We start from the raw sequence: 12,748 nt of genomic DNA, 5'->3' as shown, positions 1-12,748 counted from the left end.
AGAATGAAATCTGTTCTAAGGTTCCTTCCTACTCATCCTAAGTAGAAGGGCTACCCTATAGAACATCCATATTTTCGTAACTTCTTCACATACAGATGTATTCTAAATGTAATTCACATAGACTGTAAGGCGATTGTGACCTGTAATTGAACATACCAACAAAAACAATACAATGTGTGTGTAAAATACATAATCTAGGTTGAAAACACTCATAAAAATTTATCGTGTTGTAGAAACTTGCACAAAGGATGTTTTATATAGTCCACGTGGTATGTATATTCCAAATGTCATATGTCACTTTCTCGAGCTCTTCGTTTGCGCTCCGTTGAACGAATTGTGTAAACCTTGACTCTCGTGCAATAAATTGCTCGTGGAGACGCACCCCTAATAATGATCTGTTTATCCCATTAAAACTGGCATCCCTGCTATTTGTTTTGATAGATTCTGAATCAAAACATTCAGCTGAATTCTGTTCCGAACACATTTCGTGAAGTAAACTGTTTAATTTCCAACGCCTAGGAATAATTTTATACGGTGAGTTCATAATTATTAATATAAATAATAAATTAACAATTTTTCAGCCTATTTGAAGAATTTTGTTGTAAGCGCTATTCTGTTATTAGCCTATAATAGTTTCAATTTGAGTTGATAACATCATGAGAAATATCCTTGAATACAGAAAACGTGTTAACCATAGTAAACATACATTGGATTGGCCGCATCACATTTCATATCACGCGGGCGCTACACGATTTGTCCAACGTTTCACTCGAATGTTGGACTCAAACATTTGACTCGATCAATCGACAAATGTTGAGACGAATGTGCTGCTACACGGTGAAGTGAAGGTTCGATTCAATGCAATCGATCCAAACAATCGGCGAGTATGGGGATCGAATGTTTATTGTTTTCATTTACCATCATAAACGTTTGAAAACTGGATGACGATGCGAGTATTGAAATTGCTGCCGTAGCAATTGTACTGATATCGGGCTGTAAATTAAAAATGCTTGAAATCAACATTATTGAACTGCAATATTTTGCCGAATATTTTGACGCCGGCATTACACATGAAGTGTGCAGCGTGAAGTAACACTGTTTAATGATTACTGTAATTTAGAATAAAGTCCATATATTTTAATTATTTTGACTTTTATACAAACAGCAAAGCGAAAATAAGAATGCCTTGCCACCAACGAGATTTTCTGTTTAGCAAAAACGGAAATCATCTTTGCAAAAAGAAAAAAAAACAGCAATAATTCAAGAACACATTTTTCTCAATTTCTTGCTTCCCATATAAAATAACAGTTGTGTAGAAGTCTCAACACTTTGTTTCTCTTCATTAAAGTGACCAGATGGTCAGAGGTCTAACGCGGGACACAAAAAACAAAACGTTATGTATATACCTTATGTGAACATAAACCATAGTTTAGAGAGTCTCATTTATTCGTGAAACTCTTAACATGTGTCCTAGCAATTAAACCTGACCTGTAATCACTCAGTTGTGATTTTCGAATGGTTTAGATTTTGTTTACGCCTGAAAATCTCTCACTCGGTCAGAGCATTTAGGTCTGGCAAGCACGATTCAAATTTTACAATTTTCATCCAATTATCGAATGGAATGCTCAAAAATTCCAATTCATTTTTCATCGATTTTAGTGTTAACTTTTTAGAAAAACTTCTTTCCGGTTAAAGAAGTGCAAAACTTCTTTTCGTACTCATAATGAAAGACAAAACGTTCTTGATGCTAGAATTCAACGAATGCAAGGGACCGGATACTTAACGTTCCCCAGATAAGTGATGGCGACGACTATATCACCCACATTAAGTTCTCCAAGAAGGTCATTCTCTGACAAACGAGAAGGGAATGTACAAGCCGCTGTTTTTTCGAGTCATATGGTAAACTGGGAGATATACAGTACGAAGTGCTTGCCGGAAGTTGCGAAGGTGATGTGGTCGAACTTGGGATCAGCCCATTATGCCAAAAGATCACTGGAGGATGGATCGGCTGGAGATAAACCACCAACCTTCCCAACATCCCCCAGCTGCGACCGATAGAAAACTTTTGGGCGAATGACCAAAATGGAGAGACAGCCGACCACCAAAGCCACGAAAAGGTAAAAAAACACGCTGACATACAACTCATCGGCCATAGTTGAGGTTCCGGCCAACTTCCGTAAGGCCGCCAAGCGTTTCATTTACGATACTTCATCAAACAACCCTGTCTCTTCCTGTCCCATATACACTAGTTATTCCGGCTTATTTAACACGTTAAGCCCTGACCGAGCTAGGGGACTAAAGATGAACTTTTCGTCTGACTCACGTTGGTCCCTGCGGATCAATAGGGGAATTTTATGAAAATCATTTTCTAATTTTGTTGCTGTCGTTTCCATTTGTCACTCTCTAAACAAAAAAGTCCATCGCGGGACATTTTCGTTTCTTTTGCCAAAAGCGGGACGTTTCACGAGACATCATCTTTCGCGGGACATTTTGTAGAAATGCGGGACTGTCCCGCATAATGCAGGACGTCTGGTCAGTTTACTTTTCATCTAAGTACCGGTGTAAACTAGGAGCATTCATTACCCTTTTTGTTGGCTACACAAGCAGTGTTTGAAACGGTTCTCGGAAAAAAACGTGCCCGAAAACAATTGCAACAGACCCAACCGCTCTGAGAAAGTGTGAGGTCACAAGTAGGCTAGAAATATTTTGACGCGGAAAACACCATGGGTACAATACGGTCTGTGACACCGTGCGAGAGTATACGATTTGATTTCGATTGACGATTTTGCGCGCAAAATGTCCAAACCAAAATAGCTATAATTGTGGAAATTTCTTCAGATCGTGATGCATTAGATTTGATTTGCAATGAATGATATATTCTAAACAAAAATTAACACTTCAAACGTAATACATCAAGCAAGCGTATACCGTTCGACGCTCGCTAAAACTCAGATCGTATCCTATGTTTCAAACTAACCGGGCAATCAGGAATGCAGGTTTAGGTGCGGAGCCGTTTTCGACGGTGGGGCGGCGGTCGATTCGGATCGCGTCATCTTGGCGGCTTGGGCCGCTTAGATTTCTTATCCTCTTTAACCCTTTCGTTACGAGCGTCGTCTATAGACGACATCCGTGCGACATCCTGTGTGTATGAGTGTCGTCTATAGACCACATCCGCGCGACGAGCATGGTGTACGAGCGTCTTCTTTAGACGACATGAAATTCATACTGCTCTTCGATCACACCAGCGCGATGTGCATACTTTTCGGCACAGTGCTCCGTACAGGGGTAGCACTTCGGCGGAGCACACTGCCGTAATGAAAGGGTTAAATGGGGACTTCGCCCCCATTACATTGACCTCGGAATGAATTTCAAAAACAGAAACCAAAAACCTAATTTATAAAAGAAATTACGCTTTTTTCTGAGAGGCATTTCCGTGACCGGACCCAGGAAATAACTGCAACAGAAACGGCCGCTCAGAAAAAGTGTTTTATTTTTATTCCTTTTGTTTTATTTTAGGCTCATTAGCATTTTAGCTGTAACAGAGCCGAATTTTAATCGTGTACATGTCTCATTGTTTATCATATCTATAATAAGCACATTACACAGTTGCCATTTTTTCGGCGTTAGAGTATTCCCTTCTATACCATTGCAAATGGTACACATTTACACAGTAGCCATTTTGGCGTAAGAGTTTTCCTTCTGTTCTTCCATTATCCAGCTAGACCGGACAGTGGAGACAGTTGTTTGATCATCGTTGAGTTATTTATAGAACAGCAGCCCGATGTGTCTTGCAAAGCAGAGCTATATAATATAGTTGGATATAGTTGGATGAATCGATCCTATTTCGACCGTGAATCGATCTCCATCACTGATGATTGTTGCGTGAACGTAGTTATTTTGTAACAACTATATTAAATATATTTTTTAAAATATTGTATATTTTATTGACGTAGAACTACGTCTTTCAGGAAGGGTGCCAAATCAGAAAACAGGTCACGTTTTTATGAAATACAGCTAACGTTAATAACTATTTTCACTGTGAACGCATTCTCATGATTTGCATACCAATCAAATCGGAAATTCTCCAAGATTTGTTTGATGTGCTATACATTACAATTCGCTAATCTCCAAACGGTTTAAATTCATGAAAACTGGAAGAACTTCCTTTTTTTCCCATATATTTGTTCTGTCGATTTGTATGCTAACCCTACCCGTATTTCGAATGCTTATAACTCGAACATTTCTTAACAGATCGGAAAGATGTTTGCATCAAGTGATAGGAAATATTTCAGCGCAATTAATAAAATATTCTTTTTTCATGAGATGAACAATTGAATAACTGTAAAATGTCAAGCGTTATCTAAATACCCTAACTGCCAAATTTTGATTGGCCCGATTTACGGTTTCCCCAACACAGACTTCAAAATCGATGTACCTGTGGAAATTCGCTTTGCAAATATACATACAAGTCGGGGGTGTTTTTGCTCCCACCGAGCTGTGTTTCCTTAACACGGACTTCGAAATCAATGAGCCTGGGGAAATCCGCTTCCTCAAAACATGCAAGTCGGGGGTATTTTTTCCCACTAACCTGTGTTTCCCTAACACGGACTTCAAAATTAATGTGTCTGGGGAATCCACTTTGCAAATAGTGTATATTATCTTTGGTGTTGAGTACTTTTGCACTCGCTTTGTACTGAGAAGCCTGGGAAAATCGACATTTCAGGTACTAGAGGTGAACGAACTTTCGCGGTTCGAGAACTACGTAAACATAAGATGTGCAATAGTTTCAGAAGGAAATGTAAAATACAATGATCGTTTGAAAATTGTTCCGTTCAAATGTTTTGGTAGTCCTAGGCATCATATCAAACGTAAAAAGACGTTCACCAAATTTATTTGTTACGAAGAACATAATCTATTACAAAAATTTCGGTGCATTCTAAAATAATATTCGAAGTGGTAAACAAGTGGATACCATAATATAATTTCTTAGTTCTACGTCGAAAATATGCGGTCGTATCCTAGATACAACCCCTTACAATTTTCGTGAATACCTACCTATCTGACTGGAAAATGAATTAGTTTACTGTTTACTCTTTATGAACATGCTGGTGGTTCAGGAAAGAACCTTCGGTGTTGTGTTTTTGCGTTTTTTTTAAGATGGACCACCACCCATCCCCGCACTGTCTTGTGTGCAGAAGAAATACTGCGATACTTCAGCCAAATGCGTTCGTAAGCGCAAGACCCGAGGAATGGTCCGATATTTTGTTGTATCAATATAGCGAAGAGAAAATCGGAAAATTTTCGGAAAACTCTGTAGGAAGGTCGGAGAATTGAATTCCCATATGTTCTACAATTACATTAATATTAGATTTCGTATGGAGCGAAAATGGCAATAGATTCTCTGGCGGAATAACGCTCTTTGAAAATAAAATTATGAATGATAATTTAATTTTCTGCATCAAACATGTATTCCATATAACGAAGAAACTTGTTATTTGCAAGTGAATCAAGAATCTTGAGCGAAAATCTTGTCTGAAAATAAATTTATATTATAATGACGAGTTTTGGTAGAAACAATAGGAAATTTATAGTAAAAAAAAAGGAAAGGGCCAACTAAAAGATCAATAAATGGAGAGTTCTGATTGAACCCACGAACGTTCGCTTAGTAAGAAAACGTGAATGTTCAAAAAGTTTGGATTAATTCCCTGCGGAATCTGAATTTATGTCAGAAGTTAGCGCCTCAGAATACATTTGTACTTCCCAAAATGTGGTATGAGGCATCGATAATTCCCCGTATACTGTTCACACGGGTAGAATTACCGCAAAAATTGGTTCGATCCTATTTAGAGGATTACCAGCACGAGTATCGATGCAAAAACTTGCAAGAAGCATATAAGATGGTGGATTGAAGCATTAACTTCCAGCGCTCAAATTCAAAGCGCTGCTTTTTAATCGACATCTTCATGCCGTACAACTCCTTCCTCACAAATATAATACCTATCCCAACAGATTTCCCATCTTCTTCTTCTATATAGATAAAATTGGATTTCTGTCTGTCTGTCTGTAGAATAAGAATCAGACTCGGAAACTATTGAACCGATCGACGTAAAAGTTGTATGTAGGGATTTTGGGGCCGGGGAAGGTTTTTACGATAATTTGAGACTCCTCCCCCTGTCTAAGGGGGGCTGCCATACAAATGAAACACACATTTCTTTACAACTCGAAAATTAATCAAGCAAACGAACCAAAATTCGGCTTGTGGACGTTTTAGGGCCAATAAATGTTTCTATGGTAGATACACTCCTCCCCACTCTCTAAGGGGGGCTGCCATACAAATGAAACACAAATTTCTTTATAACTCGAGAATAAATCAAACAAATGAACCCAAATTCGGCGTGTGGACGTTTTAGGGTGCAATAAATGTTTTTATGTTAGATAGACACTCCTCCCCCTCTCTAAATGGGGGCTGCCATACAAATGACCCTCAAATTTCGGTATAACTCGAGAATTAATCAAATTAATCAAAACGATCCCAAAATTGGCATGGAGGTCTTAGGATGCAATAAATGTTTGTATGTGGGATAGACACTACTCCTCCTTTCTAAGAGGGGGGGGGGGGGTGCTGAAATGCAAATGGAACAAAAATTTCAGCATAACTCGAGAATTAATCAAGCAAACGAACCCAAATTTAGCATGTGGAGGTTTTAGGGTGCAATAAATGCTTCTATGGTGGATAGACACTTCTCCTCCCTCTCTAAGGGGTGGATAAACTGCCATACAAATGAAGCATAAATTTCTGCATAACTCAAGAACTAATTTAGCAAACAGAACCAAATTTGGCATGTGGAGGAATTAGGCGGCAGTAATTGTTTCTATGGTTGTTTCAATCCTCCCCTCTCTCTAAAGGGAAGAGGGGCTGAATAACTCGAGAACTAATAGAATCAAACTTGGCATAAAAAGTTTTTAGGGATCGATAAATGTTTCTATGGTAGTTTGACACTCCTCCCCCTTTCCTCAGGGGGGATGCTGCAGAACTCGAGAATCAATGAATAATAATAATATAAGGGGCAATAAATGTTTCTATAGTGGTTTGACACTCGAATAACTCGAGAATGAATCAAGCAAACGGATCCAAATTTGGAATGTGGAGGTTTTAGAAGGCACGAAATGTTGCTATGGTGGTTCGACACTCCTCTCCCCTCTCTAAGGGGATGGGGCTGCCATACAAATGAAACACAAACTTCGGCATAACTCAAGAATCAATCAAGCAAATGGAGTCAAATTTGGGATGTGAGGGTTTTTGGGTACGAGAAATGTTTCTATGATGGTATGATACCCTTTCCTCCTCTGGAAAGGAGAGAGGGTTCGATAAAAATAATGCACATATTTCAACCAAACATGACAATTGAAAATTTTCAAAAAAATCTGAAGGAAAATGGGAAAATTGGAAAAATTCAATTCACATGTGTTCTATAATTTCATAGTGACATGCGTTGTTAGTCCATTTGATGTTTGCGCTAACGAAATTGTTCTTTGTTCGAAAGTGGAAATTGATTTTAATGAGATGAAACTCACTTCTATAGCTTCTTATCTCTATATAAATAAAAATGGATCGCCGAATGTGTTCATAAGAGCAAAACTCGAGGAAGGAATTGTCCGATTTAGGGCTGTTTATTCCATGCAACGGAGAAACATGTTATTTGCAAGTGGTTGAAAAATCTTGAACGAGAACTGTGTCTGAAAATAATCTGATATTATAATGACGAGTTTTGGTAGAAGTCCTAAGAAATTTATGTTAAAAGTAAATTGCAAAGGATCAATTAGAGGATGAATCAATGAACAGTTCTGCGATTGGACCCATGATCGTAAGTAAGAAAACGTGAATGTTTGTGGGGGTATTGATAACAAAAAAAAAATTTGGACGGGACGAAGTTTGCCGGGTCAGCAAGTGTTTAATAAAAATTGAAACTTCAAACAAGTGACACTTCTCTCACTTCCGATTTAAAATGTTTCCACTGAGCTCATTCATAGGTCCGATAAAGCGACCAAAAGAAAACATCCAAGGCACAACTGGCATCATATTGGGTTGGGGAAAAAGAAATGTCGTATATTGTCAATATATGGCAACACTCAAACATATCCTGTGTTGTACTTATCGCATACTATACGGCTATTTAAAGACGACAATCTGTGCTACAAGTGTCGTTTTGACAGTGTTGTGATTGTCCTTTTCAGTCTCAAGTTATAGCGCGTCAAAGATGGAGTCCACCAAGCAAGAATTCGTCATATTTTACGTTTTTACTACCTGCGAGGTAAAACTGCAACGATTCGCACTGCACAGCGTTGGGTTGATTGATTTCGTTCTGGTGTAGTGGCTGTCGAAGATACACCCCGTACTGGTAGGCCAATCGTCGTGGAAACCGATACAATCGTTGAAATCATCCAAGCCGGCATGTGAGCACTCGCTCGATTGTCCAGGAACTGGGTATAGACCATAAAACCGTTTGGAACCATTTGCAGAAGATAGGATTCCAAAAAAAGCTGGATGTATGGGTGCCACACGATTTGACGCAAAAAAATCTTTTAGACCGAATCAACGCCTGCGATGCACTGCTGGACCGGAACGAACTCGACCCATTTTTGAAGAAGATGGTGACTGGTGATGAAAAGTGGATCACGTACGACAACCTAAAGCGAAAAAAGTCGTGGTCGAAGCGTGGTGAGCCGGCCCAAACCATCGCCAAGCCCGGATTGACGACCAGGAAGGTTTTGCTGTGAGTTTGGTGGGATTGGAAGGTGGGAATCATCCACTATGAGCTGCTCAACTATGGCCAGACCCTCAACTCGGTTCTCTACTGTGAGCAGCTCGGCAGGTCTCTACTGTGAGACGCTCGGCCTCACACATCTTTGATAACCCGCCAGAAGCTACGGGAGCTCGGATGGGATGTCCTATTGCACCCACCGTATAGTTCGGACCTGGCTCCAAGTGATTGTCTCTTCCGGTCCATGCAAAACCCTCTTGGTGATACTAAGTTGGCCTCAAAAGAGGCTTGCGAAAACTGGCTGTCTGAGTTTTTTGCAAATAAGGAGGGATAATGAAGTTGCTTTCCAAATGGCAACAAGTTTGCGAACAAAACGGCGCACATTTGAAATAAATTGGATAATTTTAAGTATGTTAAGTGAAGCGTCAAATTTCAATCAAAAATACGACATTTCTTTTTCCCTAACCCTATATATGACACAACATCGTAGTGGTTTATAGGGGAGGTGGGGGTAAAACGGAGATGTTAGGAAGAACTTCAATTATATCTTTAGAAACTCATGTTTCCGAAAACTTTGCTGCAGTTTCTTGCAATTCAATACTGTTTTTCTACCTAATTGCCGAATATTTTACAAAAAGTGTTTTTCATTGTTTTTTACTGAAATCAAAACAGACCGAAAATTACAACATTTTTTTCGATGCGGGTAATATGGACATATAGTGGGGGTAATATGGACAGGTTTGTAATTTATTAAGCGTAGAGGTTCATCGATCGCGAGAGGAATAATTTTATTCAACCAAGGTCTGAATGTCCGTTGAATTATGAAAAAATCAAATTAATCCACATAGAAGTGATATCGTGCTTTTCAGTAGTATAAACGGACAGACCCTCAACTATTTTGGTTTTGGTTCCAGTCAGCTTCTAAACAGTCCACATTTGGCGATATGATTTCCGTTTATACGCGCAGGGCATTCTTTAGGAATAGATTAAACAGACTTTTCACAGTCTATCCACTCCCACTGGCAACTGTCAGTACATTTATTTCATTGATTTAAATTTTCCACTCATAAATGAATTTACTTTTCCGTATATACCTAATATCGCTTCTCACAAAACCGATATATGACCATCAGCGAATTGAATTTTGATATTAAACCACTCAAAATGCTTAATATTGAAGCAGCTTAAATTACATCCACACGTGAAATCATGTATGATTTTCGGTTTTTGTTTTCTTTTTCCACTTTTGAACAGTATTCATTGCCATAGGGTGGCTTAAATATTAAAGAATAACATGTAGAAGGTGTTCTCATCAACAGAAATCTGAAATTCAAATTGTAACTATACGAATCAACCGCCTGTCCATATTACCCCCACTGTCCGTATTACCCGCGGTTCCCCTACTTGATAGTGATCGCGAAGATACAACACAGAAAACTAATACACACCATACAGCGGGCAGATAGAGCGAACTGTCTTCATTGCCAGACAGTTGAATAGAAGATGCTGCAAACATTAACCCTTTGAGTGCGGAGCAAATCTTGTGAGCATATGTCAAAAATGAGATGAGTTTGTGCATATTTAAAAAAAATTCTAATAAACGTAGATAGCTGATTAGGTTACAGAAGTCGTGTTAATGAAGAAGAGTCTCGCGGGAGTAGTCATCGAGAGTAGACGCTTTTTCGTTTGCTCCTTTCTTAAATGTTTTTCGTGTTCGTTTCTCTATAAGTGGTGGCAAAGCGTTAGTTGTGATTGCAAAGTGTTGTCTCTAAAGTTCTCCGTATCGTTATTTGGAGAAATTTCATAATAATGCCGGTTACAAACGTGGTTTCTATTGGTTAAACTTATAGAAAACGCGGTTTGCCGGTTACAAACGTGGTTTCTATTACTTAAACTTATAGAAAACGCGGTTTGCCGGTTACAAACGTGGTTTCTATTAGTTAAACTTATAGAAAACGCTAACGCAGACGGTGAAATTTTTTCTCTCTTTGTGTGCCCGATGTCAATGTGTTAGTTTTTTTCTCGGGAGAGCGTGTTAGTTTTATTTTTTTTCCTCCCGGGTGTGTTTTTAAACTCACCTTCTTCGCGTGTTCTTTAATTATATAATTCATTAAGTCATTTTGGGGTTAAAGACTACGCGCATTGAATAATGGAATATATCGCTGGTCCGATTGGTTTGAGAGGAGTTCTCTCGGTTACCTTCTCAGGTTTCCTACAGTTAAATCATACTAACATTCCTTCCCTTCCCCTGGGGACTGTAAGGACGTGGCCGGCGTCGTTATTGACCATTTAAAGCTCGAATCACCGAAAATTGCACAACGAGAATGATTTGCTAGTCCCAAGCGTCATTCTGTGTGTTCTTTGTGCAATTTGGTTGGTTCAGGTCAATGACGTAGAGCAACTACTAATTGTACAGTCTACCCAAGCTCAAGCTCAGAAGTCGTGTTAATGAAGAAAAAACACATGAAAAGTGTGGTTCATAAAATTTATCAACATTAACATCTTTATTTATATACATTATTATTTTTTAACTAATGAGAAAATTATATATACACAATTTTATTCACAATTAAGGTTTGCTGAACAAAGTGCGTGAAGTCTTTTTTTACAAGTGCTCCCGAAAAACGATATCCTACTTTTTTTTTATCCCATTTATTTATTTAAGGCTCATTAGCATTTTAGCTGTAACAGAGCCGAATTTTAATCGTGTACATGTCACATGGTTATCATATCTATAATTAGCACATTACACAGTTGTCATTCCCCAGTATTCCTTCTATACCATTACATATGGTACATTCACACAGTAGCCATTTAGGCGTAAGAGTTATTCTTTCTGTTCTTCCATTATCCAGTTGGACCACCGGACAGCGGAGACAGTTGATTGATCATTGTTGAGTTATTTATAGAACAGTAGCCCGATGTGTCTGGCAGAGCAGAGCAGTTGTATGGATGAATCGATCTTATTTCGACCGTGGATCGATCTCCATCGCTGATGATTGTTGCGTGGACGTAGCTATTCTGTAACAACACAAAGATGGTCAATGAGGGCCCTGAGTTATGAACTCACGATCGATCGCTTACTAAGCGAACGCGCAACCAATGTGGCTACGGAGACCCCCTATATCCTACTTTAAAAGGTGCCAAATCAAAATGTTAACATAAAGCATAAGGAGCGCTATCGCGCTCCCCGCACTTTTGGCATATAACAAGAGGAGCGTTATCGCGCTCCCCCGTGTCCAAATGGTTAAGCGAATATCCTCGAGTATCGGCCAGGGATTAGACATCAATTGAATATAGGCTACCCAAAATCAAAATCAATATGGCGTTTACCAACATATCATTTGCGAGGATTGAAATCGTTGAAATCACGGAGAAAGTAAAAATAAAGAAAAAATGCACTGCTTTATTTCTAACTGCATGAGCGATTTTCATATTTCGGTTTCACATGGAGGTGTTCACATTTAACAATTAGTTTAAAGTTAGCCATTATTCGATTTTATAACCGGACCGAGTTGCAAACAACAATAATTGACAGAACCAAAATGTCATATTGGGTACACTGGAAATATGAGGGATTTGACGTTTTAGTCATACCCCTGGTAGCGGCAGCATGGCCAAGAATGCAACACAAAATATCAAAAACTCACTCTGAGGGAGCCCATCCCGAAGATCTTATAATGTTGTATCGAACAACTATTCTCTCAGTGATGGAGTATGGCAGTTTCTGCTTTCAATCAGCTGCCAAAACACACCTCATTAAACTCGAGCGAATTCAGTATCTTTGTCTCCGTATCGCGTTGGGATGTATGCCCTCAACGCATACCATGAGTCTCGAGGTTTTGGCAGGCCTACTCCCACTAAAAGATCGCTTCAATTTATTATCTCTTCGGTTCTTCATCCGGTGTAAGGTCATGAACCCATTGGTGATCGGAAATTTTGAGCAGCTGATCGAGCTAAATTTTCACTCCGGATTCATGAGTTCA

At 39.0% G+C, this 12,748-nt stretch overlaps 1 protein-coding gene across 1 annotated transcript in view; it reads left to right on the top strand.

The window, feature by feature from the left end:
* The first annotated feature begins 428 nt into the window (after positions 1–428).
* LOC129768897 (nardilysin-like) overlaps positions 429–12,748 on the top strand; it is a 68,700-nt gene continuing 56,380 nt past the window's right edge. Inside the window, exon 1 of the mRNA XM_055770839.1 lies at positions 429–534. The gene's annotated coding sequence lies outside the window, so the exon portion shown is untranslated. The remainder of the gene's footprint in view (positions 535–12,748) is intronic.

This window comes from Toxorhynchites rutilus, chromosome 2, assembly GCF_029784135.1.
Source record: "Toxorhynchites rutilus septentrionalis strain SRP chromosome 2, ASM2978413v1, whole genome shotgun sequence".
NCBI lineage: Eukaryota > Metazoa > Arthropoda > Insecta > Diptera > Culicidae > Toxorhynchites > Toxorhynchites rutilus.
This window is presented reverse-complemented; position numbering and strand designations above follow the sequence as displayed.